This window comes from Bos taurus, chromosome 7 (genome assembly GCF_002263795.3).
Source record: "Bos taurus isolate L1 Dominette 01449 registration number 42190680 breed Hereford chromosome 7, ARS-UCD2.0, whole genome shotgun sequence".
Lineage (NCBI taxonomy): Eukaryota > Metazoa > Chordata > Mammalia > Artiodactyla > Bovidae > Bos > Bos taurus.
In genome coordinates, this window is record NC_037334.1 from 95,797,705 (window position 1) to 95,824,634 (window position 26,930).

Genomic DNA, 26,930 nt, shown 5'->3' on the forward strand with positions numbered 1-26,930 from the left:
CAAAGTCTGTACACTGAAAGGCTCCAGAGTGGATAAGTAATTATAAAGGACTTATTGAGTGAACTGGACAAAGTATTGAATTTAATACAAAGTTGAATTATTAAAATTGAAGAAATGAGTGTTATTAATTCCAATTATTGAACATGACTTGTCACTTCCAGTGAAAGTAGGTAATTAAATGTAGTCATATGCAAATATTTATTAATATTTCTTTTTTTACTTTAGAATGGGGTCCTTAAAAATTTGCATTTACTGAGAAAGTTTTGAATTCTAGGCAATGCTCCTGCTTCCTCTGTGCTCTCAAACACTACCATTTTTGTATGGAAAACACAGAATATAATTGCTTTTGCTGTTCCTGAAGTGTATTTTTTTTTTTTTTTTTTTAGTGAAAATTATAGACTGTCAGTATCAAAAAGTAACCTTAACAGTTATCTGGTTCCTTGCTTCTCAGAGTGTGGTTCACATACTACATGATAGGCATCACTTTGGAGCTTTTTAGAAATTCATTTGGTCTATCACCCCCCACCCCAACACTACTGAATCAGAACTGGCTTTTCTAATGAGTCCATGTTGATTCATATACAATTAAAGTTTGAGAAGCATTGATCTAGTTAACACGTTCTTAAATATATGAAACTCCTAAGGAATATTCCTTTTCACCATTGAGAATGACATTAACTATGGGTTTGTCATACATGACCTTTTTTGTGTTAGGATAAGTTTCCTCTATTCTCACTTTCCGGAGAGCTTTTTTATCATGAATCAGTATTGAATTTTGTCAAAAGCTTTTTGTGCATCTGTTGAGATGATCATATGGTTTTCATTCTTCACTTTGTTAATATGGTGTTTCACATTGATTGATTTGTGGATATTAAAGAATTCTTGCATCCCTGAGATAGATCCCACTCGATTGTGGGTATATGATCCTTTTAGTGTATTGTTGGATTCAGTTTTGTTGAGTATTTTTGCATCTATGTTCATCAGTGATATTGGCCTATAATTTTATTCTTTGTGTGTTATCTTTGGTTTTGGTATCAAGGTAATGGTGGCCTCATAGAATGAATTTGAGTGTTCCTTCCTCTGTGATTTTTGGAAGAGTTTCAGAAGGGTAGGTGTTAACTTTTCTCTAAATGTTTAATAGAATTCACCTGTGAAACTATCTTATCCTGGACTTCTGTTTGTTGGAAGTTTTAAAATCACTGTTTCAATTTCAGTACTTGGGATTGATCTGTTCATATTTTCTATTTCTTCCTGGTTCAGTCCTGGAAGGCTTTATCTTTTTTAAGAATTTGTCTATTTCTTTCAGGTTGCCCATCTTTTGGCATGTAGTTATTTGTAGTAGTCTCATGATTCTTTTAATTTCTGTAGTGTCAGCTGTAACTTCAAATTTTACAGACTTGAGTGGATAAAAAATACATGGTGCAAATAAACAATGAAATATTATTTACCTATAAAAATAAAATAACACCATGAGTCTAGAGATTATCATAATAAGTGAAGCAACTCAGAAAAAGACATGCAAGTGATATCACTCATGTGTGGACTCTAATAAACAAATAAAGATAAAAATGAACTTATTTACAAAACAGAAGCAGACTTACAGATAGCAAGAACAAACTTACGGTTACCAGAGTGGAAATGGAGGGGGTAAATCAGGAGCTTGAGATGAAGCAGCCAGGACCTACTGTGTAGCACAGGGCACTCTACTCAATACTCTGTGATAACCTATGTTAGAAAAGAATCTAAAAAAATAAACAAATGTGCATATATAACTGAGTCACTTCGCTGTACACCTGAAACTAACACAACATTGTAAATCAACTATATGCCAATAAAATTAGAAATTTTTAAAAAGGAATATTTCTATCAAATAGGTAATTCAGGGTCTCTCCCCAAACAGCCTATTCTTTGGTTTGGGTTAGCTCAAATGGTTACAAAACCTTTCCTTATAATGACATAAATCTTTGCTCAATGTTTTCCTCCAGTCATGCTAATTTTTCCCTACTGCACCACACTGGTAGGCATTAAGCTTTTTTGTGTGTGTGACAGCTTTTCTGATTTGGAAGACAGATTTATTATGTCTTGTCTAAGTTTTCTTACTTTAGGTTAAACATTCTCAATCTGTTTTAATGATTTAGCATTCTGGTTACTCTTGTCTGAACAGGATCTTTCAAACATACTTTTAAAAATATGGCACCCAAAATTAAATGTAATATAGTCAGCCAAACCTGTGTTGATTAGAACAAGAATTTCACCTCTTTCTAGAAACTATCCGTCTGCCACGATAGCATAAAACTGAGTTAGGTTTACTTTTTCCTTGTCGAACAAGTAATTTACAATAATCTCTATTTATAGTCACGTGCTATTAAGCCACATTTCCACCCTGATTTGCAGTTTTTGTGTTCTTGTTATCTGTGTATATGGATGCAGGAGGTTTGGAATCTTGATTTTATCATCCATTGATTTGCTCTGAGCTTTATGGTGTATACAAATGAAGTCAGCTTTCTATTAGTAGCTTCGTTCAGGTTATTAATAAAAAGATTTAAGTTAGTTAATTTATTGAAAGAGAAAAGACAGAACTACTAGAAACTTCCTTACAAGTTAATTTAATAATAGTATGCTTTAGAAGCAGTTTCAACTCTCCCTCACCAGTGACTGTTCAAAAGAGTAGGAGAAGACCTTGTTACATGTTATGTAGAAGTCTAGATATACAGTTTCTATAGGATTGACTCTCTCCATGTCATGCTGGGTGTCAGTGATCAAAATTTATTTTGTGAGTAATTCAAACCAAAACTTTAATACTTTGATCTGGAATTGATGATTGCCCATTGATCTAGTTCATAAAACTTACTTTCTTTTCATTCTTGGAACTGAGAATTTTTGACCAGCTCATCTTTCAGCACTGATCTTTATTCTGCCTTCTAGTATTCCTCAGTGATCTTTGACGCTGGTTCAGGTGTCTCCCTTTTATAATGGATTTATTCTTCATTGACATTTACCCATATTATCTGTCCCCTCCCCTTGAATTAGTCGCAGGTAGTATTGGTATACAACAAAAGTCATCTTGGATGAATCAAACTTATTTTGGTTTAGACAAAGAGCTGTGTCCTAACTAAAACCAGCTTAAGCACAAGAAGGGAAATATATTGGGTTATGTTATTAAAGCATGAAAAATGAAATATAGAACTGGCCCAAGAGACTGGAATCAGAGACTTAAATAGCTTTTATCAAGTGCCCTCCTCATCCCCGCTCTCATTTCTCAGCTTCTACATCTTCATAGTTCTCATTTCCCGGGTTTTCCACAGGGTGACATATGTGACCATTGCCACTTCTGAGATCACAGCTTTTGAGTTCATAATATAAGGGGGGAAAGAGGATTTCCTTTCAGTCCTCAGTGTGAAAGTCCCAGAGCAAAACTATGCGTGCTAGGCTTCACTGATACGGATACCTTCACCCTGGGTCAGTGTGTTTTGATTGGCTGGATGTAGACCGTGTGACCGACACTGTATTTGAAAGTTTAAGGAGGGTATTAGCTTTAGTATGACTTGTAGGTACATCATCAGTTCAGTGTTTTCAGTAAGGAAAGAGCAATTCCCCAAAGAAAGGGTGAAGTGGAGGTTTGTATAATAAAGAAAGCAAAAGTGTTTAGAAACAAAAGGAAGTTCCCATAATAAAAAAAGAAAAAAGTCTAGAAACATAAACAATCACCATGCCCTTCAGCAGACAGAAAGCAAGTAAAAAATAGTCATTGACAATCCATATTTTCCCATTCTGTGGTATTCTGTCTCCTGTGGTTCATGCATTTAAGCATTGTTCAACATTTAAAAGCAAATACTGATGTTGAATTAGTTAATTTAGACAACATAAATATAGCAAGTAGTAGATTTAAATCCTTTTAAATTGTTTAAAAAAGACTTAGGGGTGAGGTTATAAAAACAAGATCTTTTCTAGCTTTTCATCATGAAGTAATTTTAGATTTACAAACAGTTGTAAAGACAGTATATAGGGCTCATTTATCTTTCACTCAGCTTTCCCATATTATGTAACTATAGTACTAGTTAGCTAAACCAAGACATTACCATTGGTATACTACTATTAGCTATTCTAAAGAGCTTCTTCAAATTTCTCATGATTAGGTTAGAATTATGCTTTTTTTTGTTTTTTTTTAGTAGGAAGTGATGTTATGTCATTTTCACTGCTGGTGTCAGGAGGTACAGATATCCACATGTCTAAATTACTAGAGATCCTGTTTCTGACCACTTGAATAAATTGGCATTGTCCAGGTTATTCTCCACTACAAAATTACTGTTTGAGAAAGAATATTTCAGTGCAAAAATAATTGTTGAAGTCGTGATGAAAAGAACCAAAGTATATTAATAATATCCAATTTGATAAAATGAAAATAATTTCACTTCCACAGGCCCTTGTACCTTGTGATCCTCGTTATTTATTATTCCACAAGCCAAGAGATGGCTTTTCAGTCTTACTGAGTGTATTTCTTACTTGTCATATCTGGGATCAGGGTTGGTCCACTCTTAGAACCACAGTTAGAAACAATTGTTTGAGGCCTGCTTTTCCTTGCCTATTTACAACAGCTTCAGTGCAGTCCTTCAAGGATTACGTTTATTTAATCAACAGGCAGATTAATCCCAGCGTTCACTGGAAGGAGATGAGAAGCAAAGGAAAAGTTAGGTTCAATCTATTACTGTTGTTTATCCCTCAGTGGTCCTGCTAGAAATAGAACCTGAAGATGACCAATCCTACAACTGACGCTGGGGAGTCTTAGATTGCTTTCCACCCTAGCGCAGAGGTCTCAGTCCTCAGCTGCCTTCGCAGGCCTCTTTGAGCACCACTAACTCACTGCAAAGAGCAAACAAGTCTGAGAAAGTAGAATCGGTCCACTGCGCATCACCTTAAAATTCTGAGCTGATTTCTGACGCTTAAACTTGACAGTTGTCTAGTGCAAATCTGGTTTTCTGACTTCTTAAAAAAGACATTAAAAAAGAAGAAAACTAAGAAATACATTATCAGTGTCTGATAATGGTGAATTCCCACCATTATCAGACACTGAGACAAAGGGTAAATTTCTGCAATTTTGTTTACCTCTGCTTTTTTTTTCTTATGATAAAGTTCAGGTATCCTTCACTCTATCAAAAGTAGGAAAACAAAGCATAGCAAGAGTCAGAGATTTAAAGAAAACTTTGTCTTAAGCTTGACTTACACAATCAGTTGTGGTATCTGCTGTCTCCTCTGAGCATTTGTGTCTGTACTCTTTTCCCTGAAGCCTCCTGCAGACTCTTTCCTGCGTTGTCCAAACCCAGTCACACTGCAGCCATAGCTCTTTACTCACAGCAAGGAAGAGGACAACAGGCCTAATATCTTAAGCAAACGTGTATTGGCCAGGTCTGGCTTGTTACATCCCAGGAAGAAATTTATATCCCAGGAAGTAATGTTATGTCATTTTCACTGCTGGTGTCAGGAGGTACAGATATCCACATGTCTAAATTACTAGAGATGCTATCTCTGATCACTTAAGTGGCATTGTCCAGATTATTCTCCACTACAAAATTACTATTTGAGAAAGTATATTTTGGTGCAAAAATAATTGTGGCCAAGAGTTCCTTCCCAGCCCACAAATTTGGGAAAGAGATGGACTTGTGTGTGTGTGTGTGTGGTGGTAGGGGAGATGGAACAGATGTTAGCAAGGTGAAGGAGTCAATTTAGGCTATTCATGTTCTTCTGACTCTTCAGTCCAGGTTAATCAGGACTCTGGGGCCACACCTACACTTGGGGAAATATGGGGCTTTGTCACTGGGAAAGCTTGGGAAAAACAGCTTTGAGAAAGTGGTTTGTAGAGGGCGGTGGCTGGTGATCCGGTTTATTCTTTTCTGGTGCTTTATCACTAGAAAAAGCAGAAGCAGTGCCTTTAATTTTATTTGCAAGGTGAATTGAGAGTTGATTGGAAAACTGACAGCATTTGACAAACAGATCCCAAACTCGACATGGACACTCTTTTGAGAAGCAGTAAGTGCAGAGGCAAGAGCGGGCTCTGGGGCCAGACTGTCCGGGGTAGGATCCCGGTTCTGCTACTTTTATTCCCTCGGGAAGTTTGGTCATGGTTTTGACGCTTGCGTGCTTTCATTTCTTCATATGTAAAAAGGGCTGTAGTGGGAACTCACCTGATGCAGTTATATGATATACCTAGTGCAAGTTAATGAGTTACTTTTATTAAGAAAGTAGCACCTTAGTTAGCACACAGTTCGCTGTCAAAGCGTTTTTCCAGTGGGGAGGATGTGGCACGGTTTTGGAGGCACATTGGTTGCTTGATTTCCAAGCTTAAGCCTGCCTGGCTTTGGTACCCAATTCACACATCATTCTCTTCTCTTCTTCTACTCCAGTATGCTCCCCTTCCTCTTTTATTTCTTTCGATCATAGTCTTGCATATTCTGAGTAGATTTTTGCTGTAATCCTGCTGAGAGAAGCAAGACAGATTTGATGGACTCCAGTGCACTGAAATGCAGAAGAGTGAAGTGAGTCACCTGTGGCTCATGCAGCTGGTGTGACCAGGGTACCAGCTCCTTCCTCTTTGAACTCTTGGCATTTGATTTCATGGTGGAAAATAGTCATTGAGTTTAGGCTAATGGGAAGAACTAGAAAGACTAGAAAGTTGCTCCTCCAAACACAGTCTCTAAAAATGGCACTTTAAAAAAATTAGGTACTATATTGAGTTGATGTGTGAAATATGATGTAAATGTATTGTGAAAGCTCGAGCCCAGTGGATCCTGCAGTCAGTATCAAGAGTGGCAGTCAGACCTTGAGGCACACATAGATAGCCATCAAAGGAGCATCTTTTAGAAAACTTGACTTCACCCCTCCATTTTGCCCTCCTGCTGTTAGAACCTGCCTATGATTCTATCTGTGTGATTGAACAGTAACACAGTCACTTCATTTCTATTTCTTTACTTCATCTGGAAGGTTTAGATCTGGCCCATGTGCCCCATGATTATAGGAATATAATGATAACTGGCACTTATACAGTACTGTATGCTCTTCATAAGGACTTAACATTTACTAGCTTCTCACTACACTGGTACCACCAATTTCATTTTACAGACACGTAACCTCAGTCATAGGCTGAGTCCGCCAGAGTTTGCCTAATTGATCTGACAGAGCTAAAAGGAGAACTCAGGCTTGCAGTACTTCTATCTTCATTCGCATGGACTATTTTGACGTTTAGTAGTTTGAGCAGTTGAGGGTATGAGTCCCCTCTGCCCCTTACTAGCACTGTTGTTTTAACCTGAAACTTCAGCTTCCTTATCTGTGCACTAGGGGAAATAAAACTGGCGACTCTTCATAAGAACTGGAGGTGACTCAGTCATGTAAATCTTTTAGAACAGGGCTTGCCACATGCTAAGTGCTCAGTAAAGGCTAACTGTTATGATTCCCTCTTTGTCTTCTCTGGTCATTTTCTTGGTGTTGCAGCAAAGAGAACTGCCCATGGTTTGAGATTAATCCTAGAAACACCATGTTCCTGAGTTTATATTACCTGAAAAAATGATTACCCTTTGTTGCTCTGGAAAGACTGGGAGCTCAAAAAATAAATTGATTAAATTGAACAGCATCCCTGACCGTTGGTACTAGGCATATCTTGAGGCCAGTAATTTTCAAAGTTTATTTTGCGTAAAGCTCATCTCGGGTGCTTGTCTAAAATGCAAATTGCTAGGTGTCCCTCTTCCCATTCTGATTCTTGTATAACATGGGGCCTAGGAATCTGCAATCTTTAACCAATACCCTTGGAGGACATAGGAAACTTGGAAAGACCCTCAGCTAGTGTTGGCTCCTATCCTGCTGTTGCTTCTCCTACTCCTTTTCCTTCTGTTCCTCTTTTTTGTTTTTGCCATCATGACCATTGTCCTCTTCATCACCTTATCTTCTCTCTCTTCTCATTGCTTGCTTCTTCTCCCCCCACCCTTTCAAATAGACTGCCTGAGGTTATTTTCCACTGTTACACTAACTCTATTATTATCTCTCTAGAGAAAATGCCACTGAACCTGGGGGAAAAATACAGAGTAATTACTCAAAGGAAAAAATATATATATATAACTTCCCTGGATCCAATTAGGAAGACAGTCATTAAGTCGAAGTGATCATTTTGCCCTCACATCATTGTAAGACTCTGGCCCTCTCACAAAGAGTAAAATAGCCCATGTTTGTTTCCTGAGCTTATCAATGTTAGAGCCCAATTTAATGCCCTGAGAGTAAATTTTAAAGTCTTTCCCATTAAGATGCGACTAAGCACACCCACACAGGTATAGGATTGTTATCTAGACAATCCAATAGAAATCTTACTTATATTGCTATTTTGCTTCAAATCATTCAGGCATCCCCAAAAAGATATTCTGGGTTCCTGTCTCCTCATTCCAACCCTCAGCTTATTGTACCTTATTGCTGAGAAACTAGAGAATAGAGCCAGGTGCTAGCTATGAAACCACTTTAACAAAGTATGGTCACCTATTTGGACACTATATCTAGATAACTTCAGAGTAAGTAGATATTTAGCAATTACCAGCTTTGAAAGAAATATAAATAGCTGATCCAAAGCATGAGTTTCAAAGTGTTTTTAGCCCAAATTATAGATGTGATTATCAGTGGTTTTCCGTTCTTTCTGTCCATTAGGGTCATTTAAGTAGCTTTTAGACAATATCAATGCCGTGGCCTTACACCTAGAGATTGTGATTGAATTAGTGTGTCACAGAGCATGCTACTGATGCTGCTGGTGTTCAGTTGCTAAGTCGTGTCTAACTCTCTGAGACCTCATGGACTGAAGCCTACCAGGCTCCTCTGTCCTCTGCTATCTCCCAGAGTTTGCTCAAATTCATGTTCATTGACTCCGTGATACTATCATCTAACCATCTCATCCTCTGCTGCCCCCTTCTCCTTTTGCCTTCAATCTTCCCCAGCATCAGAGTCTTTTCCAATGAGCCAGCTCTTCGAATCAGGTGGCAGAGTATTGGACTTTCAGCTTCAGCATCAGTCCTTTCAGTGAATTTTCACAGTTGATTTCCTTTAGGATTGCCTGGTTTGATCTCCTTGCAGTCCAAGGGACTCTGAAGAGTGTTCTCCAGCACTACAATTTGAAAACACCAGTTCTTTGGTGCTCAGCCTTCTTTATAGTCCAGCTCTTACATTCATACATGACTATTGGAAAAACCATACCTTTGACTATATGGATCTTTGCTGACACAGTGATGTCTCTGCTTTATAATATGCTGTCTAGGTTTGTCATAGCTTTCCTTCCAAGGAGCAAGTGTCTTTGAATTTCATGGCTATAGTCACTGTCTGCAGTGATGTTGGAGCCCAAGAAAATAAAATCTGTCATTGCTTCCACTTTTTCCCCTTTGATTTGCCATGAAGTGATGGGACTGGATGCCATGATCCTATGAGCATGGCATGGCTCATAGCTTCATTGAATTATGCAAGCCTCTTTGCCATGACAAGGCTGTGGTCTGTGAAGGGGAAGCCAGTGATAGGGACAGAGTAAAGGGACAAAGTAAGTGGCTAAATAGTTAATCTCACTAGGGGATTGTCAGTAAAAATAAATAAATATATATATATATAGGAAACCCCTGTAAGTTAATGATTACTCAAAAAAAAAAGCAGGTTTGCCTAACTGCAAAACCAAGCAGGCTTACTTAGCTACAAAACGGTTTAATGGAAACAAGAAATATCCCTGAACAATGGAACAATGCTGGTGTGAGACCCACATCCTATCCGGTGAGCTCGGTAAATTAATGATTCCTAGGACATGCTCCTCTGTGTGCACTAAAAACAAAAATATAAGCAAAAGGTGACAGTATACCAAAACCTGAGATGATTTACCATTTATAGCATGTGTTATGGCTTTTTGGCTCATTTCCATTGTGCCATGACAGTCCCGACTTGACCATGTAAGACAAGAAGACCCCCCTGTCCAACGTGGAAGAGGAACTGATGATGGAAGCATGATGTCTACTCAAAAATGAGGAAGAACATGGCCTTTTCCCTCCGCATTTTTCCTTTGATTATAAAACTGTAGCCCCCTAAGTTCTCAGGGCAAGGGACCTTCTCATATGTCTGCTTGTAAACCCCACAAGGATCCTATTCTATCTAGTAAATCACTTCTTATCTATCACTTTGCCTCTTGCTGAATTCTTTCTGCACTGAAATATAACCAAAAAAACCAGAGTTCCTTGGAATGCCCCCAAATACCACCTAGCAATTTCACTGGGAATTCTCCTGAGCACCAAGGGGTAGTTATTAATATACCTGTGTCAGATTTACTTGACCATTGCAGCTTTCTGCCTCCTTCTGCAAGGCTGAGGCACAGATTAAGATTAGAAATAAACTAAAGCAGAGAATTTTAAGAACATTTTACCCTCAATTCCTGTATATTTTAGGGAAAGTGAAATACTTGGTCTAGGATTTCTTCTTAATTGCCACAATTTTCTGTTTCATTTTGCTAGGGTATACTTGATCTTGTCAACATACTCTGAGCACCTAACAGTATGTGGAACCGCAAGGACATTCCATGTGAATCTTAGCAATACAAAGAATAAAGGTAAAAGGCAAGTTACATCTGCTGGTCAATAATTTCTCATGGCTGAATCTGAGTAGTCCTAGAAGCAGCCACAGGAGTTGAGAGTTCATTTATTCCTCACCTCACCCTTTCTGGAGCTTGTGAAGATTAGCTGGAAAGATTTACATAAAGAGGCTGTTCTTTGCCCTTGCCTTCATTTTTGGCTTAGGCCTTTTAAGCTCTCATTGAAAATAGGTGCATTTAAATCATGATTTGCCAATGTGCCTCATGTAAAAGATTTTTAACTTTGCAGGTGTTAGGCATTAAATTTACTTAATTTAGAAAGATTGCTAATTGAGTTCCAGTACTTGCTATCTACCTAGATGTTCTGGCACTTGAGAATAAACTTTTCCTGTTTTCTGTGTTTTAAAGGTTCAAAATCTTTTAGGAATTGAATTCTTTTCTGATTTTATCCAATACTACAAAATCTGTTGGCTTATATAGTTTAAAATCTTTCTTTCAAATATTTCCACCAAACAATTTTCTGTAATAAATTAAAAAAAAATCCTGTCTCATTTACAATCTTTTTTTTTTTGCTGCTAGTTCTGGAAATTTTTCTTATATTCTAGCTCTTCCACTGAGTTCTTCATTTTCGTTTTTGCCATCATGTTGTTAATTTCCAAGAGATCCTCTTTGTTTTATGAATGTTCCTTTTTATTTGTCCTTGTTCTCTCATCACTGCAAAATGTCCTCATGCCTTTGAGAATATTCATGCCAGTTTTTTGCTTTCAAGATGTTTCCTCCCCCCGTGCAGCCCACCAAGTTGTTGTTTTCTGTTTCTGCTCTGTCAGAGCAAAGGCATTCTTCAGATCTCTGGCAATCCTTGATTGCCAGACCTTGTTTAAGTGTGAGTCAAGGAAAGGGTGGTTGGAAGCTGTGGTCCTTGTGGAGGGAACTGGCGACCATGACCTTTGCTGTCAGATGGCCTAGCAGATAGTTGAGGTGAGAAAGCTCTGATTCCGGGTCTTTAAGTCTCTCCTCTTGGGTTGTTCAGGTGCCACAGAGAAGATTCTAACCTCCGACCTTCAGTCTGGAGGGAGCGGGGCTGGCTGCAGAGGGAAAAGAATCCTGGGAACCTTAGCATCCATTTGCCTTGCTCAGTTCCATATGAAAACCCCACCTTTAGTTGTGCCTGTGTACTGGTGAATCCCTGTTTTACTCTCTCTAGGGAAGAATCCTCTAGTCTTTGGCCGAGGTAGCAAGAGGTAGCAAATAAGTGGTTTTCTGAGAGTGATGAAGGGATCCGGGAGTATGGTTGCTTCTGAAACAGACTTTCAAGTAATCCATTTTATTTTTGCGTGTCTTTTCATCTCAGCTTCCAGAGCTATTTGGTGCCACCAATTCCCAAGCCGTAGGGGAATTCTGAAATGTAGAAAGGCTTAGTTCTTAGCTTTCCCTTCTGCTGACTGAAGACTCCATTTTCTTGGGTGTGCTAAATTATTTGTTTTTCTGCTTCCATAATTCTATTGCTAGTGCTTCCACGCCTGTTCTCATTCCAATGAGTTTATGCCTTTAAAAAAATCCCTTCCCTGTAGTTTTTGAGAGGTTTGGGGAGGGAGTGCATATAGATATATATATTTAATCAGCTAACTTTACCTAAAAGGATAATAGACAAATGAACACAGTCTAACTGACCCCTAATATTTGACTAGTTAAATAAACCATGCACATGTGCATGCTCAGTCACTTTAGTTGTGGTCGCCTCTTTGCAACCTGATGAACTGTAGCCCACCAGGCCCCTCTGTCCAAGGGGAGCTCTCATAAAATGGAAGGCTACTCATAATCATTAAAGGATTATGCCAATGAATAGTTATGGACATAGTAACCTACAAAATTCCATGTGGGAAATGACAGGTTAATAGTATTAATAATAGTACCTAACAAAGAACTTTCTCTGGCCTCACCCTTTGCTAAGTTCCCAAAATTTATAGGGAAGTTATCTTTATTATCCATTTTATAGATGAAATAGAGGGTTGGAGAAATGAAGCAATCCGCCAAAAATCACAGGGTCTTTGTCCCAGATTTGGGATGACTGTGACTGGCTTCAAAAATGACAGAAATACACCCAGACACAGTAGGAAAAGGAGAGGGTGGGCCACACTGAGAGAAGCATTCATGTATATACATTGGTGGTGGTGGTTTAGTTGCTCAGTTGTGTCTGACTCTTTGCGACCCCATGGGCTGTAGCCCGCCAGGCCCCTCTGTCCATGGGATTCTCCAGGCAAGAATACTGGAGTGGGTTGCCATTTCCTTCTCCCGGGGATCTTCTGGACGCAGGATTTCAACCCGGGTCTCTTGCATTCAGGCGGATTCTTTACCGACTGAACTATGAGGGAAGCCCCACTAGATCGCTAGTGGGAAGCTGCTATATAGCACAAGGAGCTCAGCTCCATGCAGAGGGTGGAAGGGAGACCTAGAGGGAGGGGACATGTGTTATACATAGAGCCAACTCACACTGTTGTACCACAGAAACTAACACAACATTGCAAAGCAATTATACACCTTGTTTTTTTTTTAACAAAAATGACAGAGAAGTCAGAGGCAACAATGAGTTCTATTTACAACTGTATCCAGCATCAAAAGGGTATGAGGACAGTGTTGACTAGGATCCCTCTGACCAAGAAGTGTGCCTCTTCTTCCCCCAGGGACAAGGCAGTAGTCAGCAGCTTGAGCAGGTGAGAAATCTGACACGTCTGAGAGGCCCAGGGCAAAGAGTGGTCAGGCTTGCTTCCTTTTATGCTTCCAGGTCATTTCACTGCTTCTTCTACTGTGTAAGGTAATGTTTAGCAATCTTACCACCTGGCTATGTCCAGGTTCTAGGTCCAGAGATGCCTCTAATGGCACACTTTTGTGATCTTCTCGATTCTATACCTTCACTGGGTGAGTCTTCCACCTACGTTGTATTTCGTGGTTCTCCATAGCTAGGTCTAGTCGCAGCCTGTTTTATAAATTAATAAGCAGAATGTGTAGTATATGAGTCAGTTTCCATAAAGTGAAAAGAAACATGCTAGGTTCTGAGAAAAACTGAACCCAGGTCTCATTATTGTGTGTGATATCAGGGTACAATGTCAGGGGGCTGGGATTCCATTTGGAATTGCAAAATAATTTTGTGCTGAAAAAGCATCCGATTCCCTCCCTGCCAGAACCCTCATTGAGTCTGTATAAGAAAGCCATCCTTCTGTTGTTAACTTGACTCTTTACTATGGTGCGGGAACCATTTACTCATTTTTTTTTTTTTTTTCAGTCCTGTGTCTTTATTAAAGAAAGTTAGAAAGAAACTAGATCTGACAAACAATGGGTGACGTGCTGGCTAGAAGGGAGGGGGCTGGGCTTAGGCCCGGGGGATTCAAGGGCAGACTGATGTTACATTATAAACTTCTCTACTGTTAACATTACTTCGAAGGGTACCATGGCCAGTTGCTTCTCTCTGATTTCTTGGCCTTCTTCTGTATTTGAAAAAAGAAAGGACTGGATAGGCCCATCACTTTTACTGGTGTGGCAGGATCAAATTTTGAGATATTAGCCAGGGTCCAACCTCCTCACTGGGGCTTCCCTGGTGGCTCAGACAGTAAAGAATCTGCCTGCAGTTCAGGAGACCTAGATTCGATCCTCGAGTTGGGGAAATCCCCTGGAGAAGGGAATGACTACCCACTCTAGTATTCTTGTCTGGAGAATTCCATGGACAGAGGAGACTGGAGGGCTATAGTCCATGGGGTCACAAAGAGTCAGACACAGCTGAGCAGCTAACTACTACTGGTCACTTCCTGTCCTGTCCAGTCAGTAGCAAGCATTGCTTCAGAGAAGATGTGGGGTTTTATACCAAGAACATAAAAAGAGAGTAAGCAGTCAATGCTTAGTTTTGAATCTCTAAAAATAAAACCTCAACCTCACTTCAAAGAGAGTAATCTGTAAAGAGAAGGGTATTAATATTCAAGTTTCCTTTGAGCTGCAAAAGGCCAAGCCCCAAAGGAGTTTGGACATAAAGTTTGTGCTGTAAACAATAGAATGGAAAGAAATTGGGGACGAGTTACAGTGCCCTATCCTAGGGACTAGATAAAGGTTATCTAGGCTCAGGGATCAGTCCTGGGTATTCATTGGAAGGACTGATACTGAAGCTGAAAATCCAATACTTTGGCCACCTGATGTGAAGAGCTGACTCATTTGAAAAGACCCTGATGCTGGGAAAGATTGAAGGTGGGAGGAGAAGGGGATGACAAAAGATGAGATGGTTGGATGGCATCACCCACTCAATGGACATGAGTTTGAGTAAACTCTGGGAGTTGGTGATGGACAGGGAGGCCTGGCGTGCTGCAGTCCATGGGGTCGCAAAGAGTCGGACATGACTGAGCAACTGCACTGAACTGAGGCTAGGGGAAACAGTTACCTTGAAGAAAAAGCAACAGCAGAATATGGACATGAGACTTCAGCTCCAGTCCCAACATCTAGGAGAGAAAAGAGGTGACGGAGCTTTCTGTCATTTCAGAGATTTGAGAGTAAAGTCATCATTCTAGGTTTTTAACAACCAGAATAGCACAAAGATTGGCCAATTAGAAAAGACAGCCAATCAGAGCAACTGATCATTCTGGTGTGTGGTGGCTAAATAACAGACTTGGACAGAATGCAGTGATGCCAGATTTCCATTTGAGAATTCACGGTGGCAGAAGACTTGTATATGTGTTTCACCATACAGTGGCAAGAGAAAAGTGAAATAAATGAGCTGAACATGAGAAGGCATTAGATACCTCTTTGAGTTTCTCTCAGGCTTCCAGTCATGTGGTGACAGCTGAAAGTATGCAGCCCCAAGGGGGCTTGGGAGTGGCTGAGAGCACCGATGAACTCTAAGAAGCTTGAACCCATGTTAGGATCTCAGGCAGTAGCAGAAGTCGTGGGCATAACATCCAATTTCTAAAGGGTAGGAAAGACAATTTAAATAGCTGATGCCAGCAGAGAATAGAGAATGCCTATTGACCAGACACATGCACACCCTGTCAAGCCCTCTTTGGAATTTCCGTGTCATTCAGGGGAGAAAATAGAGTAAGGCAGAGTCTTATCATTGCCCAAGTTTGGACTTAAAATAGCTGAGCAATAGTTTTACTATGTTCTTGGGAACAAGTACAAAGTACTTGTATTTGATCAGGTTTTGTGCATTTCGACAGCAATGTGGATTTGTGATAAACATTACATTTATTCACTGATAAATAAGGAAGCACTTTACCCACTGGGTGCCTAATCAGGTGTGCATGTGCGCTGGTACTTATGCACTTATTTATAAAACCCAGGTGTCAGCTGAAGGGCCGACATCTCTTTGAGGTTCTAATTAAATCTGCTCCCATGCTGTCCACTGTGTGGTGACACTGCATTTCTGTCCCAGCCTCTCTAGAAAATGCGCAAGAAGTAGGACGCCGCTCTGCTAGAGCAGCACATTTCTGCATCGGTGGTTTCAGACATTGGAAGTGGTAGAGATGTCCTGTGGGATGGAACTCTCATATGTAAAAAATGGTAAAAGCCGGGTCACCCTGACTAAGCGGAGAGGAGGGACCAGGAAGCAGCTTGGGGGCATCTGTCTGGAGTATTTTCATGGAATAAAGGTGCCTCTGTAAAGAACACCATTTTGAAAACCATTGCTCTATTTGTGCCGCTGGATATGTTACAGAGAGTGTATTAATGGGTGGGGGTGCTATCAATCTTCAAGGCCTAGGTTTAATTCCAAATGGAATGCAAAATTTGTGCAGAGAATGTTTCTAATTATGTCCCTTGGGCTTATAATTTCACTTGAGTCCTTCCCTTGCTGGATTTAAAGGAGAAGTGAAAGTTTTACCCTGGCATATGTAGACCATCCTGTCGGCTCTCTCAGAAGAGCTTGCTATATTTCACTCATTCATGTATTGGTGTACTCATTCACTCATGCAACATATGTTTATTATGCTTTCACCAAGTACCAGGCATAGTGCTTAGAAACAGTTTCCCTGCTCCCTCTTGACCATGACATCCTTACACGAATCCTTGGGACTATAAATGCTTTTGCCTTTTCAAGATCAGAACAAGCTGGGAATGTTTGGATATGTTTCTGTTGTTTGGTTGCTAAGTCATGTCCGACTCTGTGTGATCCCATGGGCTGCAACATGCCAGGCTTCTCTGTCCTCCTCTGTCTCCCGGAGTTTGCTTAAATTCATGTCCACTGAATCAGCGATGCATGCGAAGAGGCTTGTGTAAATCAGTGAAGCTATGAGCCATGCTTTGCAGGGCCACCCAAGAATGATGGGTCATAGTGGAGAGTTCTGACAAAACGTGGTCCACTGGAGGAGGGAATGGCAAACCGTACCAGTATCCTTGCTGCAAGAACCCCGTGCACAGTATGAAAAGGCAAAAAGCAGATGTGCTTCTAACAGTGTTTAAATTCTTGAAGCTCTTAGTGCAGTTAGTGCCTTTTGGAAAGAGAAACCCAGAAACTCAGAATATCTAGAGCTTGTCCAGGTTGTCATGTTCACATAAAGAAGGATTCTGGTCTAAAGACACAGGGACACAAGGATTATATCACTGATCAAAACAGGTAGGCCAGCAGAGACCCTCAAAAGCATTTCTCTTTGCTGATTCATTGGATCAAATGCCATTTAAAAATGCAGCCATGCTCTAGACCTAGATTCCTGGGTAAATTGTGATGAAAAATAGTACCTTTAAAAATATCTGGCACTTTATTTGTATCAAGTTATACACATAGTTAGATTGCCTGTTTTCTGCTGGGCTCATTATGAAATGAGGAGTCTCTCCCATCTCCAGCTTCTCCACCTTCTTATCTTTCAGTATTTCAGCTTCATTTTATTTCCATATCTTTAAATTACCTTATTTTCCATTTTTTGTTGATTTTTCATTTTATGCATTATCTAGCCTAAAAGCATCTAATTTTCTTCAACCATCATTGCACTCCAGCCATGCACAGTAATTTCTGTCTCTTTATACAGGTTATATGACAACCCTACTTAAACACCTATTCAGGGTTTACATGATTAGATTATGAAAAGTCTTTTCGCCTCTGAGGCATATTCTCTACTATGATTGATTTCCCCTTCTTCTGCACTCTGTCCTGTGAGTTCTTTCCTTAGTTTTCTATGTGTTTCTCACCAGTTCATCTCAAAATTCTCCCTGATTTATCTAAATCTCCTCCCCTCTTCTTATGTTCAAATGTATCAATGTATCTGTCTGTCTCATCTTCCTAGGGATGTTCTTCCAGAGCCCTCCTGGTCTGTCCTGTTGGGACAAGACTTTCTTTGTACCTGATGCATCTGGGATACCTTCTTCATCATCAGAAGTTCTCTTCACCATCCTTTTAAGTTGGAGCCAATTTCCTGGATTCTATCTCTTCTCTCTTCTTGTTATTTTCCCTTTTGTTTATAGAATACTGTTTAAAATGTAGTCCTGAAAAGGGGCATATATCTAAAAATACCTCAGATCTACCCTCACATTTCAGTAAGAATTTAATTGGATATATAATTTCACGTTGGAAAAAATAATTTTCCTTGGAAAACTGTAAACATTTCTCTAACGTCATATTACTGGCAAAAGTTTTGTCGAGAAGTTCAAAGTTATTTATGATTCCTGTTGTTTGCTCTTTTTTCTTTCTGGAGGTATTACATTTTCTTTAGAAAATTATCCCCAGTATTCTGAAATTTCACAGTGAAGAACCTTGGTGTCCATTATACTGGGCATTACATATATCTTTCAATCTGAAAACTCATGTCCATCAGGAAATCTGAAGGACAATCTGGAAACTCATTTCCTTCCCATCAATATTCCTGGTTCTCTCTTTATAGGACTTCTATCTATCTATTATTTGGATGCTAGATCTCCTGGATTGGTCATTTTTATGCTCTGGTATTATTTTTCATTCATGTTTTTATCTCTCAGAGTCCCAAGTATCTTATCCTTAGCAGTTGCTCTGCAAATGACGGTTCAGTCAGACAAAACTGAAGGAGTTCGTATTAAGAAAATTCTCTCCTGCTGGGATGCCCTCCTTCTATACTTCTGTATAATATTTTTTACATTCTGACATTCTGCCTTTCCTCTAAAATCTGAGCTGTGTCCTCTCTTCTGATTCTTCTACTCTTTCCCCACAATACTTCAATACATCTATTATTTACTTATGTGGTATATATTTTAGTGCTTATATGAAATCTATATAAGCTTAGATTGCAAACTCTTGAAAGGCAGGGACCTAGTCATATATCTTTGTGTACCACTTACTGCCCACACATTGCCTCAAAAAATTGACTCAGTGCTTACCACTGCCTAGTTCTTAATAAATGTCTGTTGAATGAATACATAAATGAAAGAAAGTGAGGAAATGATGTATTTTTATAAATCAGGTCACAGAAATTCCAGGTAGCTAAGGAATGACTTCAGCCAGTGAACAACCATGACCCCCAACAACTATAGGTTAAAAAAAAAAAACTTTAATTTCAGTCGAGAAAGAATGAAGAAAAATAGGCCTGTTAAATATGATGAAGGATAAGGCCTCAAAGTTATTGTTTCTGAGTCTCAAAACACAGCAGAAACAGCTATTTTAAAAAGCCAGTTGAACACTTAACTGAGAAGGTGAAAGACCTGTACTGTGAAAACTATAAAACACTGATGAAGAAAATTGAAGATGATACAAATAAATGAAAAGATATCTCATGATCCTGGATTGGAAGAATAACTATTGTTAAAATATCCATACTACCCAAAACAATCTATAGATTAAATTCCATCTCTATCAAAATACCCATTACATTTTTCACAGAACTAGAATAAATAATCCTAAAATTTACATAGAATCACAGAAAACCCTGAATAGCTGAAGCAGTCTTGAGGAAAAGGAACGTAGCTGGAGGTAACCTGCTCCCTGACTTTAGACTAAACTACAAAGCCACAGTTGGAGAAGGCGATGGCACCCCACTCCAGTACTCTTGCCTGGAAAATCCCATGGACAGAGGAGCCTGGTGGGCTGCAGTCCATGGGGTCGCTAGGAGTCGGACGTGACTGAGCGACTTCATTTTCACTTTTCACTTTCATGCCTTGGAGGAGGAAATGGCAACCCACTCCAGTATTCTTGCCTGGAGAATCCCAGGGATGGGGGAGCCTGGTGGGCTGCCATCTATGGGGTCGCACAGAGTCAGACTTGACTGAAGAGACTTAGCAGCAGCAGCAACAAAGCCACAGTAATTAAAGCAGTTTGGAAGGACAAGTTACTGAATGAAAGAAAATATTTGCAAATGATATGACCACTAAGGGATTAATATCCAAAATATATATATATGTTTATACAACTCAATATTTAAAAAAAAAAAAACTCAAATGAAAAATGAGCAGAGGACCCAAACAGATATTTTTCCAATGAGGGCATTCAAATGGCTAACAGGCACGTGAAAGGATGCTCAGTATTGTTGATCATTCAGTTCAGTTCAGTTCAGTTGCTCAGTTGTGTCCGACTCTTTGCAACCCCATGAATTGCAGCACGCCAGGCCTCCCTGTCTATCACCAACTCCCGGAGTTTACCCAAACTCATGTGCATCGAATCGGTGATGCCATCCAGCCATCTCTTCCTCTGTCGTCCCCTTCTCCTCCTGCCTCCAATCCCTCTGAGCATCAGGGTCTTTTCCAATGAGTCAACTCTTTGCATGAGGTGGCCAAAGTATTGGAGTTTCAGCCTCAGCATCAGTCCTTCCAATGAACACCCAGGACTGGGTGTTCCATCTCCTTTAGGATGGACCGGTTGGATCTCCTTGCAGTCCAAGGGACTCTCAAGAGTCTTCTCCAACACCACAGTTCAAAAGCATCAATTCTTCAGCGCTCAGCCTTCTTCACAGTCCAACTCTCACATACATACATGACCACTGGAAAAACCATAGCCTTGACTCGACGGACCTTTGTTGGCAAAGTAATGTCTCTGTTTTTGAATATGCTATCTAGGTTGGTCATAACTTTCCTTCCAAGGAGTAAGCGTCTTTTAATTTCATGGCTGCAATCACCATCTGCAGTGATTTTGGAGCCCACAAAAATAAAGTCAGCCCTGGTTCCAATGTTTCCCCATCTATTTGCCATGAAGTGATGGACCGGATGCCATGATCTTAGTTTTCTGAATGTTGAGCTTTAAGCCAACTTTTTCACTCTCCTCTTTCACTTTGATCAACAGGCTTTTTAGTTCCTCTTCCTTATTAGAGAAACACAAATCAAAACCACAATGAGATATCACCTCACATCTGCCAAACATCAGGAAGTCTACAAATAACAAATGTTGGAAAGAATGTGGAGAAAAGGGAACATTTGTACATTGTTGGTGGGAATGTAAATTGGTACAGCCAAATGGAAAGCATTATAGGGATTCCTCGAAAAAACAACATAGAACTACCATATGATTCAATAATCCAACTTCTGGGTTTATAGACAAAAAAATAAAAACTAAAATCATTTAATTTGAAAAGACATAGGCACCCCAATATTCAAAGCAGCATGTCAAGATATGAAAGCAACCCAAGTATCCATCAACAGATGCATGGATAAAGAAGATGTGGTATATATACACAATGGAATACTGCTGCTGCTGCTGCTGCTGCTGCGTTGCTTCAGTCGTGTCCGACTCTGTGCGACCCCATAGACGGCAGTCCACCAGGCTTCCCATCCCTGGGATTCCCCAGGCAAGAACACTGGAGTGGGTTGCCATTTCCTTCTCCAATGCATGAAAGTGAAAAGTGAAAGTGAAGTCCCTCAGTTGTGTCTGACTCTAGCGACCCCATGGACCGCAGCCTACCAGGCTCCTCCGTCCATGGGATTTTCTAGGCAAAAGTACTGGAGTGGGGTGCCATTCAACCATAAAAGAGAATGAAATTCTGTAATTTATAACAACATGGATGGACCTGGAGGCCCATGTGAAATATGCCTAGTGAAATAAGTTTAGGCAGATAAGGACAAATACTCTAGGTTATCACTTATGTCAGATCTAAAAAAAAATAGCACAAATGAATACATATGATAAAATATAAACAGAGTCACAGATATAGAGAACAAACCACTGGTTACCAGAGAGGAGAGGGAAGGCATGAGGGTCAAGATAAGGGTATGGAATTAAGATATACAATTACTATATATAAAATAAATAACTACCATATATAAAATAAATAAGCAACAGATTATATTATGCAGCATAGGGAAGTATAGTTATTGTTTTATAATAACTTTAAATGGAATATAATCTGTAAAAATTTTGAATCACTGTGCTATACACCTGAAACTAATATCACACTGTAAATCAACTATATTTCAATTAAAACAATGTTAAATGCCAGTTGATTATTATGTTGTTTTTCCCCACCATGTATATACATAAATCCAATTTTAATCCTATTTGGCATTGATTCAGGCAGAGATATTGATTATATTTGAGGAGAATATATAAACAGTAAGGTTTATAATTAGTCTACAAAATGATTTTTCAGAGTCACTTTATTTTGCCGTTACCTATGTGTGGTAAACCTTAACAGAGCTCTTCTAGAGAGGACTGTAAGTAAACTGCGAATTTTAATTTTATTTGAGGGAATAGAATTGCTTTATGAAATCAAGGATGGAACAGTGTGAGAAGGGAAACGCCTCTCCTGGCTCTATCACAGTGCTGTGTCAGTGTGGCTACAGGAGGTATTTTGGGCATCACCATAAAGCACTGTTGAGGGAGATCCAAGTGTGAGTTTTCTGCTGACTTTGACAGGCTTCCCTAGTGGTTCAGACAGTAAAGCGTCTGCCTGCGATACAGGAGACCTGGGTTCTATCCCTGGGTTGGGAAGATCCCCTGGAGAAGGCAATGGCACCCCACTCCAGTACCCTTGCCTGGAAAATCCCATGGATGGAGGAGCCTGGTAGGCTACAGTCCATGGGGTTGCAAAGAGTCCGACACGACTGATCAACTTCACTTTATGACAGTGTGAGCTGAGGTCTGAATGTGTAATTGTTTCCAGAATGTACACGGGGTGTGATTCATTGACCTTTCAGCTAACTAGACACAATCAAAAGTGGTATATTGATTTAATCAGAAGAAAGACTTTGTCAGCAAGTAAAAGCCTTAAATATAAAAATAATTCTTAAGTATGCAAAAACATCCCTGAAACACAAATGGGCAGAGCACTGCATCTGGTGATCCACACCAGAACTGTGTCCCTGCTGCCCAAGGGACAACTCAGGAAGTCAGCAAGGCGAAGCAAGACGGTAAAAAACAAACAAAAAAATGCAAACTGGCTTGCCTTAGGTTCTGCTGAGCGGGATTTCTTATCTGAAATGCCTACATAATTTCTTCAAGATTTATCTCTAATTTGTATCCATAGAAATGCTTTTTTGACTTTGTCTAATTCTTCAGATATAATTTTTTTCTTGCTCAGCTATTATAAAGGGCCTTGGAGCCTTTGAAGCCTATCCATCTGGTATCCTAAAAATAGCTCCATATTGTTGCAACCCTACTTTGTGACAACTATCATATATGTATGCCTCATTAGTCCTGATAACATCTCTAAGAGAAAGATTTTATCAGACCCATATTACAGACAAGGAAAGCCAAGCCAGAGAAATTAAATAACCTGGTCAAGGTCATGAAACGAGTGAGTTGCTAAGTAAATATTGGAACGTGGGCCCAGAGTTAATCCCCTTTGAAATGCTATACTGCTACATTCATGTCATTATAATACAAAAGAGGTGTTGGTTATTGGTTCACTGTCAACAGACACAGCACTGTGATTTTATTATCCAGGAGATCAGCCATTTTACTGTGTCCAAATTTTTGCAACCAAAAGATGCAATGTTGTGGATATCTGGCAGAGGCAGGGATACAGCTGTGGTGGTCAAGTCGGCAGTTATGGGGTTTATGACCCACTCCCTGTGTGTTGAGCCTGGTGGGACAGACAGAACACTGAAACGCCCAGCCCTCTTCCTTGGTAAGCTAAACAGACATTGTTTCTTGGAAAAATTCCCTCGTTTCCCAAGCATTTCACCAGTGACAGGTGAAATGATTTTAGCTGGGCCACTGACTGCTGAATTAAACAATATTGAATCTCAAAGAGAGATGTATTCCCTTTTCTATCTTTCCAGGGACCATGAAGAAGAATGGCTCAGCTTGATGGTAGTGTGCTTTTTAAAACTCCTGCTAATCTCTTTTGCCAATAAAGTGAAAGCAGGCATTTGATTCAGAGGCTTTGGCAAGCAACAGAGCATTTATTTTATTAGTAGCTTCCATTTATGACAGTTGATGCTGTGACAGTGATATAAATTGTCCTTTCTAAATGAATTTAGACTAAAAAGTGAGTCAACTGAAGTAATGATATTTCACAAAATAATCATACAGACACATGGCGATAATACATGTTAAAAAATAGTACAGTTATATGGCAAAATAGCCAACCCAGAACCTGAGTGACTGAAATACAACATGAAGAGAATAGGCAGGGTCTCAGACAGTCCATCCTGCAGCAGGTCCTGAATTAGACTCTGCTCCAGCTCAGTTGCAGGGAGAAGATGTCCTCAACTTCTTCTACAAAGATAAACAAGTAGGAAGTTCTTTATTACAGGAGAGAAATTGTGCATTAAAAAAAAATCATGTAAGCCTTGCTCGCAATAATTAGGTGCTGTCATAAATAGAGTGACCAATCGGTGACTTTTGTTCTAGGTAAACTATAAATAACCTCTGGAAATGAGATGAAGTTGTTTATAAAAAGATAACAGATAATGAACCTTGACTTCAAAGTTCTACTAATTAAGAGCTTCATCTGAAGGGATGAAACCAGAATATGAAGGTAATACATGTTGTCATGAGAAGCAGCCTGCCAGTGCAGGAGACACAGGTTTGATCCTTAAGTTGGGAAGATCCCCTGGAGCAGGAAATAGCTATCCACTCCAGTATTCTTGCCTGGAAAATTCCACGGACAGAGGAGTCTGGCGGGCTACTGTTCACGGGGTTGCAAAGAGTCAGACACGACTGAGCAATTGAGCACGCACACAACTAAGCAACTGAGCATGTGTCACAACTAAAGAGCGTCTTGCTTCCTGTACAAAGTCTCTCCTGAGGATGCAAATATGGGGAACTTAACGATGGCCCTCCTACCCAGCATTAGCTGAGAACGTACACGCCATGTAAAGCAAACATCCTAGATCCGCACTTGGTGATCTGATCCCGTCATCTGGCTTTGAACACCTTCTCCGTGCTGCTGCTCCTGTGTGAGCTCCATCAGGGTGAGATGCCATCTCTTTGCCACTAGAACATGTGGTAAACGCTCCTGAATATGTGCTGATTGAATCAATGCAGCCTGCCACTAAAGCTCCTGATTTTCTACAGTCATTCCAGGAAGAAATTGTCCTAAAATGTTTTGCACTCTTCCCCAATCTCTAAAGTAGACTCTCCATAGCGCGACATGATGTCACGTCCATGTGTCAGGGTTGTCACTAGGAGAACTGAATAAGTAAGGCCTAGCAACACACACACTGGCCTCCTCAGGTGCTGGGAGCCTCATGGAGCTGGTTCCCTCACCAAACAGCCAATGTTGATAAACCCTCCAGACTCTTGCCACAGCCTATTAATATTTTTCTTTCTCTATCATTATTATAAGACTGATAGGTATCATTATTTTTCACGGCCGAAGTACCTGACTTCAGCAGCCTTCTTTAAAACTTCTAGAATGGCTGCTTCTAGATAACTAAGCTTGTTAGAAATCTGGGATATGTAATTATTCAATATAAATAAATAAAACAATGACCACAGCCATGAAATTAAAAAAGACACTTGCTCCTTGGAAAGAAAGCTGTAACAAACCTTAAAGTGAAAGTGAAAGTTGCTCAGTCGTGTCCAACTCTTTGCGACCCCATGGACTGTATAGTCCATGGAATTCTCCAGACCAGAATACTGGAGTGGGTAGCCTTTCCCTTCTCCAGGGCATCCTCCCAATCCAGGGATCGAACCCAGGTCTCCCTCATTGCAGGCGGATTCTTTACCAACTGAGCTATGAGGGAAGCCCATAACAAACCTAGACAGCATATTAAAAAGCAGAGAAATCCTTTGGCCAAGAAAGGTCCATATAGTCAAAACTATGGTTTTTCCAGTAGTCTTGTACTGATGTGAGAGTTGGACCATGAAAAGGCTGAGCACCTAAGACTTTTGAACTTTTGTGTTGGAGAAGACTCTTGAGGGTCCCTTGGACTGCAAGGAGATCCAACCAGTCCATCCTAAAGGAAATCAGTCCTGAATATTCATTGGAAGGACTAATGCTAAAGCTGAAACTCCAGTACTTCAGCCACCTAATGAGAAGAACTGACTCATTTGAAAAGACCCTGATGCTGGGAAAGATTGAAGGTGGGAGGAGAAGGGGACGACAGAGGATGAGATGGTTGTTTGGCATCACTGACTCAGTGGACATGAGTTTGAGCAAGCTCCGGAAGATGGTGAAGGCAGGGAAGCCTAGTGTGCTGCAATCCACGGGGTCACAGAGAGTCAGACATAACTTAGTGACTGAACAACAACAATATGTATATGAGCACACACATATGCACACATACATACATACATATTTCTTCTGGTTGGACTGCAGTGCTCTGGAGAAGCAGGGGGAAGCTTTTTCATGACATGATTAGTAAAGTGTGGCATGAACTTAATGTGTGGGCTTTGTGACATTTGTTTTAGCTGCTGAGAACCATTTTCTTTTCTTCTTTCCCTATTGTGATCAGTCTAGTTGGAGTTTCCAGATAAATAACTGCTGAATAAGTAAGGTGCTGGTATAAACATTAATAAGTACAGCCTAATCATATTTTGAAGCTCATTCATTTTTTTACAGCTTGAATTTAAGCCTGTCCCAAGTGATTTCCCAAGGTGAAAAGTGAAAGTGTTAGGCGCTCAGTCGTGTCCAACTCTTTGTCACACCGTGGACTGTAGCCCATCAGGCTACACTGTCCATGGGATTCTCCAGGCAAGAATACTGGAGTGGGTTGCCATGCCCTTCTACAAAGATCTTCCTGACCCAGGGATCAAACCCAAGTCTCCTGCATTGCAGACAGATTGTCCAAGGTCGAATCTGTTTTACCCAAGTACATCCTTTCAGAAGTAATGAGGTCTTCACGTTCCAGTCTTCATGAGCTCTGCTGATTCATTTCAGTGTGCCACAGATCATTTATTCTATCAATTAAAGGTTTTGTTTACTATTAAAATATAAATCCACCTCCACCAAGAAAGGTAACATTAACTCCCACTAGTGAGTATGCTGCTGCTGTTGCTAAGTCGCTTCAGTCGTGTCCGACTCTGTGCGACCCCATAGACGGCAGC

The 26,930-nt window shown here is 40.1% G+C and overlaps 1 long non-coding RNA gene across 1 annotated transcript in view; it reads left to right on the forward strand.

Moving 5' to 3' along the window:
* LOC104968993 (uncharacterized) overlaps positions 1-26,930 on the forward strand; it is a 192,618-nt gene that overhangs the window by 7,361 nt on the left and 158,327 nt on the right. The gene's annotated exons all lie outside the window — the stretch shown is intronic.